Source organism: Triticum aestivum, unplaced genomic scaffold, assembly GCF_018294505.1.
Source record: "Triticum aestivum cultivar Chinese Spring unplaced genomic scaffold, IWGSC CS RefSeq v2.1 scaffold195549, whole genome shotgun sequence".
Taxonomy (NCBI): Eukaryota; Viridiplantae; Streptophyta; class Magnoliopsida; order Poales; family Poaceae; genus Triticum; species Triticum aestivum.
The window spans coordinates 406-7,381 of NW_025230940.1; the positions used below are offsets into that span (position 1 = coordinate 406).

General features: G+C 46.0%; 1 pseudogene; it reads left to right on the forward strand.

Moving 5' to 3' along the window:
* The first annotated feature begins 2,694 nt into the window (after nt 1-2,694).
* Nucleotides 2,695-4,758, forward strand: LOC123175673 (L-type lectin-domain containing receptor kinase SIT2-like; annotated as a pseudogene).
* Nucleotides 4,759-6,976: the final 2,218 nt, after the last annotated feature.

Genomic DNA, 6,976 nt, shown 5'->3' on the forward strand with positions numbered 1-6,976 from the left:
AACTTAAAACTAAAAGAGCTTGTGGTTCCTAACTGATCCGTGTTAGTTAGTCCAGAGCATTTTGGAACATGCTGTTAATTCCAGTCACAATGACTAGTAAAATACCCGAGTTAGTTGATCTCAAAACATACCTGCATTACATTGGATAAACTGAACATTCTAGTGAACAAATTCACTTCAGCTGTTTCTAGCATTTTAGAACATGCTGTTAATTTCTATCACAATGACTAGAAACAGACCTACATTAGTTGATCTATAAACAGACCTGCATTACATAGAGAAAACTGAACATTCCAACGAATAAGTTCAGTCCAGCTGCTGTAGAACTACAAGTATTTTGCAGGTAAAATTAACTTGACACAAGGGGCATCAGATTGTCGTAATTTGAGAAGATACAATTATACAACAAACATATCATTTGCTTTACATAGGCAAATCTCCTGTACTGCTCATAATCTAATTGCCTGTCTTGTCAGGATTGTCTCATTTCACCTGGGGCCTGATAGATGTGAGGCTAGAGGTGCAGCCGAAGATGTCGCATTTGCAGCAATGCCAAAATTCACTTGGTTTTTTGCAACAAAGTTATGATCTATATTTCTCTCTGCATCCATGGGACCTTCCAAGACCTTGACTACCTCAGACATTTTAGGCCTTCTTTTGCAATCAATCTGCAAACACCACATTGCTAGCTTCATCATCCGAATTACATCTTGCTCTTGTGCTTGCATGTCAATACTGTTCTTGTCAATCAAATCTACCAACTGACCGTTCTTTACCTTTTCTTCCAGTAGGGTAATAAGATGGATGCTCTCTTCAGACCGGGAAGTGTCAAGGTTCTTTCTTCCACTGACCATCTCCATGACGACCACGCCAAAGCTATAGACATCAGCCTTCTCTGTAATTTGTGATGTCAACCATTCAGGAGCTAAATATCCAGGTGTGCTCTCATTCTAGTAACCACTTGGCTTATTTCCCTATCAATGATCTTACATAGACCAAAATCAGAAAGTTTGGCATTGAAGTTGTCATCCATGAGGATATTTTGTGGTTTGACATCCAAATGAGCAATCCTCTGCATGCAGTCCTCATGAAGATAAGCGAGACCCTTAGCTATGTTAATAATAATTTTGGATCTTACCTTCCATTCTAGTGGAGGAGCAGTATTGTCATGTCGACCATAGATCCACTTGTCCAAGGATCCTTATATTCGTTGATTATCTGATGTGAATGTGATTCATCACATTATATTCGTTGATGGTTCATCTTACAACACAAACGCTAATTGAGTAGTAGAAAACTAAATGTGATATCAACTTGGCTTCAAATTCTAAGAGTGGCCCAGTGCCTGCACTGCATAGTTGTACATTCTCTAACTTCGGTTCGTCGTCCCGCATGTGAATTTAGCAAATGGCTTCGGAGGTATCATTGGACTTATCAAGTTCCTTTATCAGCTCCAGTTCTTTCACCCTACACGATTACCTTCTCATATGCTCATTTTGGTTCTCAAACCATCGATCCGTCATCTAGGTTCCTCATCCTATTCACCATTCCCAACACAAGCATGCCATAGGTGTAGGCATCTAACTTGTAGGATATTGATTCAATATTATACAGCTTGAGCAGTTCAAAGCTGTATTTTCCATCTTTTTAGACATATAAGAATTCGATGTACATCACTATCTCTTCTCCCTCTGGTCACTATTTAATAGTAGGACTCTCATTGTGCAGATAAAAATTCTTCAAAGAACTCTGAATTTTTTAGCAGTCCCCACAAAATGTGTCAAATTTCTGAAACAGAAGTTCTACTGTTACGGAAGTGTATGTAAAGTCCATTTCCTGCCCTCTTCTCAAAAGAAGAAATTTAGTTAGATCTGCATGATGGCCAATCCAGATAAAACTGGATTATTATGTAGGAACTGTGAAGCAACAAAGGGAGCTTATAGACTGATAAAGGAACTTCCTGCCTTTCCGAACTTACTGGATTAGTGTTAGCAGAAATTGCACAGCTGGTTGATATTAAACGTTTGGTGTTTATTAGTCCCTTGAGTTCCCAAATTTCTTTCGTACGGTGCATTCCTCTGCTTTCTTTGCACGTGTGAAAATTTGAACATGCTATTAATTTCAACTACAATAACAACATATTTTGTGTTCAAGGGAGAAACTGGACAAAATACTGCAGCTGCTTGGAATCTGCTCAAGAACTTGGCATCTTCACTGACCAAAATGTCTTATTCACCATGCATTCTTTTGTGATTCGAGTGCAATGGAGAAGGATCTGGGGTTCTCTGGCCAATGTGGATTTCTGTGACTAGTTCCCTTGACTAGCCTATCATGCTTTGAACTGCGTGGCGCCAATGTCTCATTCACCATAACCTAACCTTGTGGTACACATGCAGCCAAGAAACTCGGCCAAAGCCTCGTTATCTCGGTTCCATGGCCAATATGGGAATAATGTAATCCACACATCTTGGTTTCTCTAGGGCACTTCTGGAAGCAGCAACACGTATTGGTCAAACTGAAATGAACATGTAGGAGAACTGCAGAGGCAAAGACTACACCAGTGACTCCTTTTGGCAGTTCATGGCCAGTGAGAAAGAAAGAAACTCCGCTCACTTACCCTGCTCCTCCAACTACTTCCACACAACCAAAGGGAGAAAGAAAGAAACTCCGCTCTGTAAACCAGCATATAGCACCATGCCAGGTCTGATCTGGTTGCGCGTCCGCTTGATCGTCTCTTGCCATGATGGTGTTGATGGCGTCACGGAGTTCATATACAATGGGTTCGCCCGCAGCAAGCTCCACCTCGACGGTGAGGCTTCCATCTCAAAACACGGCGTCCTCTCTCTAACGAGCACCAGCTGCGGCGACAGCTCCTTCACCCAGGGGCATGGCTTCCATGCAGAAGCTCTTCCGTTTGTCAATTCCCATGGCGTGGCCATGAGCTTCTCAGCCACTTTCGTGTTCTCCATCACACCCAGCGACTCTGGCCTATCCGGGGACGGGATGTCGTTTGTCATCTCCTTGGCCCCCCTCTTTGCCCCCCTCTCTGATCCCTGGGCACAAGGGCAATACTTGGGACTTGTCAATCACGACATCGATGCCACACCTTTCTTCGCCATAGAGCTCGACACCGTAGCCAACACGGAGTTCGAAGATATAGATGACAACCATGTCGGGGCTGATCTCAACGACCTAACGTCCACTGCCTCTTCAACCGTGGGCTACTACAGCGGCAATGTCGAGATGGACTTCAATCCGCTGAGGCTTTCTAGTGGAAAACCAGTGCAGGTTTGGGTGGACTACTATGAAGTCTATGAGTATGAGATGCAGGTCGACGTCACACTTGCTCCTGTCCCCATGAATAAGCCCTCTACACCGCTTCTATCTTACTACCCCGTCGACCTTGCGAAGATACTGAAGAATGACACCAAGTCAAAGAAGGCAGGGGTTCCCACCACAGCATACGTTGGTTTCTCTGCTGCCACCGGCGGTTTGTGTGGGGCTCATCAGATTCTTGGGTGGAGCTTTAACATGTTTGGACCGGCCAAACCACTCAACTTATCGCTGCTGCTGCCGCCATTAAAACAAGTACGACATAGTTCCAGGCAAGAAGCCCATGACAAGAAAAAAATCGTCAAATGGGTGCCTGCTGCAACTATATCTTCGCTTGCCATACTTGCAGGTATAACAGCTTGCCTTCTCCTTCGATGGTGGTGGTGCAAGATCAGGAACTCAGAGAGGAATGAAGACTGGGAGGCTGAGCTTGGGCCCCGCCGCTTGGCGTACAAGGACCTCCACAGGGCAACCGATGGCTTCCAAGACATACAGCTTCTAGGGAAAGGCGGCTTTGGGCAAGTCTATAGAGGAGTCCTTGGCAGCTCTGGCATGGACGTCGCGGTGAAGCGGATCTCCTCAGAATCCAAGCAGGGGCTGGCCGAATTCACAGCTGAAATCATCATCCTTGGCCGCCTACGACACCGGAACCTTGTTCGCTTGATCGGCTATTGCCGGCACAAGAAGGAGATGCTCCTGGTGTACGAGTACATGCCCAACGGCAGCCTGGATAGCTACCTTCATGCACAAACGAGGCATGCAATGCTCTCTTGGACTCAGAGGCTTCATCTCATCAAAGGCGTCGCGTCTGGGCTTCTGTACCTCCACGAGGACTGGGAGCAGGTCATCATACACTGTGACGTCAAGGCAAGCAACGTCCTCCTCGACGGGGAGATGAATGGTCAGCTGGGTGACTTCGGCCTTGCCAGGCTGCATGACCATGGTGCCGACGCACACACCACCCACGTGGCCGGCACGAGGGGCTACCTTCCCCCTGAGCTGACGAGGTTCGGCAAGGCGACCAAGGCAACTGACGTGTTTGTGTTTGGTGCCTTTGTCCTGGAGGTGGCCTGTGGTAGGCGTCCGGTGGGGTTCAACGCCCGCGGTGAGCTGCTGGTGCTCGTCTAATGGGTGCGCGACACGTGGGCGAGCGGCTCCGGCTCGATCATCGATAGCGTGGATCCAAGACTGGACGAGTATGCTGCTGATGAGGCGGAGATGGTGCTCAAGCTTGGGTTGTTGTGCTCGCACCCTTTACCTGTAGCAAGGCCCAGCATTCGCCTCGTCATGCGGTACCTCGATGGCGATTTACCTTTGCCCGAGTTCTCTCCTGGATATCTCAGCATTACAGATGTGGATCAGGTTCTTGATGAAGTGCCTCCATCAGTGGAAAATAGCATTACAAGTTTGTCTGGAGGTAGATGATAGAACATGTCCAGGAGGGTTTATCTATTGTTGTTTAATTAAAGGCTGGGGTTGTGTTAGGTTTAGAAGAACCTGATAGGGAGAAAATGAGAAATGATAGATATGTATGTGTTTGTGTGTGTGTTAGGTTTAGAAGAACCTGATAGGGAGAAAATGAGAAATGATAGATATGGGTACTTCACAATAAAAAAATACCTGCATAACTTTCTGATATTCTCTCAGGTTACTCTCCCACCAGTCTCTTTCTCAGAACTGAGAAGTATCCTCCAAAAGAATAGCCCTGGGAAGAGTTCGTGGCTGCCAGTGTGACAGGAACGGCAGCTACCTCATGTCCTGTACACCTCCCAACTACTAGTTTGCAGGTTTGTTCCTTCCATTCATGCATTGTTCTTGTAGATCCAGACAGAGTACACAGCTTGGCAACCTCAAAAAGTCTTAAATCTTTGGATTGAAAATGCACCAAAATCCTCAAACGGCCACTGAAAAACAAATAATTTGCCGCCCCAACTGCCAACTTGTTAGTTGCCTGTTGTGGTGAATAGGAGAAAAAGAATCCCATATATATTTGTAGCATTTTATAGTTTTTTTTCTTGTGACGATTCAAGATATAGGTTCGAGCCGTATTTTCCGCTTGCAGGGAAATCGAGCAATATTGTCAACCAAGGTGTTGTTTCTATCTCATTAGTGTTGGACGAACTAACATAACAAGTTCTTGTGTCTGAGAAATTATTGTCAGCGGATGTCTGCAAGACGCTCTGTAGTTCTCTGGCCTTGCAAAGCTCTGCACAAGCATGCATGAGGAACAACGGGACAGATGGCAGGAGGTTGGTGTTACAAATTTAATCCCTGGCTTGAACCATACGACCATTAATAGTACTAGGAGCCTGCAAAATATATTGCCATGTCAACACATCAAAAACATCGTAGTTCGAACCTGCTTGATACCACCAGTTCATATCCGATAGCAGAACAAGCTGCGCCACTGCTACCGCCTCAAGGAATAGTGAAGCAATCCAGTCAAGCAGTCGTCTTCAACTGGCCCAATAACATGGCCTATGTGGACGCGTAAGTCTGAACGTTCGTGGCCTGGATCGGCTAGAGAGAGAAAATCAGCAGGGCCCATCCATCCCCTTCCTCCGCCGCCTCGTCACACTTCCGGGCGGCGCTCCGGCGGTAACGATTTTGACTTCCAGTCGCCCGTGCGCTTCCTGTGGCAGGCTACAACCGCTACTACTGCGGCTGTCGTTGACCACCTCCATCGCCCCCTCGTGGCCTTTTACTTTCTTCTGAATGTTTCCTACAGTAGCAGAGATGAGCTGCCAAGTATGCATGATGATGTTATGTATAATGTGTGGTTTCTAACGAATCTGTATCAGTTAGTCCTAAAATCCTGTATAGCAACAGAGATGAGCTGCCAAGTAACAGGGACCATTACATGACTTCAAAAGGCGCTTGTAGTTTCTAACTGATACATGTTATAGTAGTTAGTCCCAAAAATTTCTTTCATTATGTCCATTTCTCCGCTGTGTTGGAGCCTAGGAGCATTTTGGAACATGCCCTTGATTTCAACTACAATGACTACCGAAGAATGCTTTCGCGTCGCTTTGTATATAAAGCAAACCATCGAGTCACAACATCCGACAAGACTGCACGACACACACACATACACGAAGTAGCACAAACACACAGGTTCAAAAGGGATTCTGCTGAGGGCACAGCTCAATTAGCCATAAATAAAACACAAATGGCGAAGCAACGGCCACCAAGTAACTAATCCGGCTCTGGAGGTGGTGGAGGAAGCGGCGGCGCCAAACGGAGAGCCATCGCGTGAAGGTCGGCGATGAGGATGTCGATGGTGTGTTGGTCCTGCGGGCGGCTAAGCGGCCGCCAAAACTACAATGACTAGCACTAGTAGAAAAAGGGCCATTTGTCCCGGTTCATAAGGGCCTTTAGTCCCGGTTCTGGAACCGGGACTAAAGGGTCGTTACTAAAGCCTCCCCCCTTTAGTCCCGGTTCTTACACGAACCGGGACTAAAGGCCGTCCATGTAGCCGCTGTCTGGAGCTTTACCTTTAGTACCGGTTGGTAACACCAACCGGGACTAAAAGTATTTTTATCAAAAAATTTGTTTTTTTTTAATTTCAAATTTCTGAATTATTTTCTAATTTAATCTCTAATCACCCCTCATCACTGCTCAATTTAACCTCTAATCTCTAATC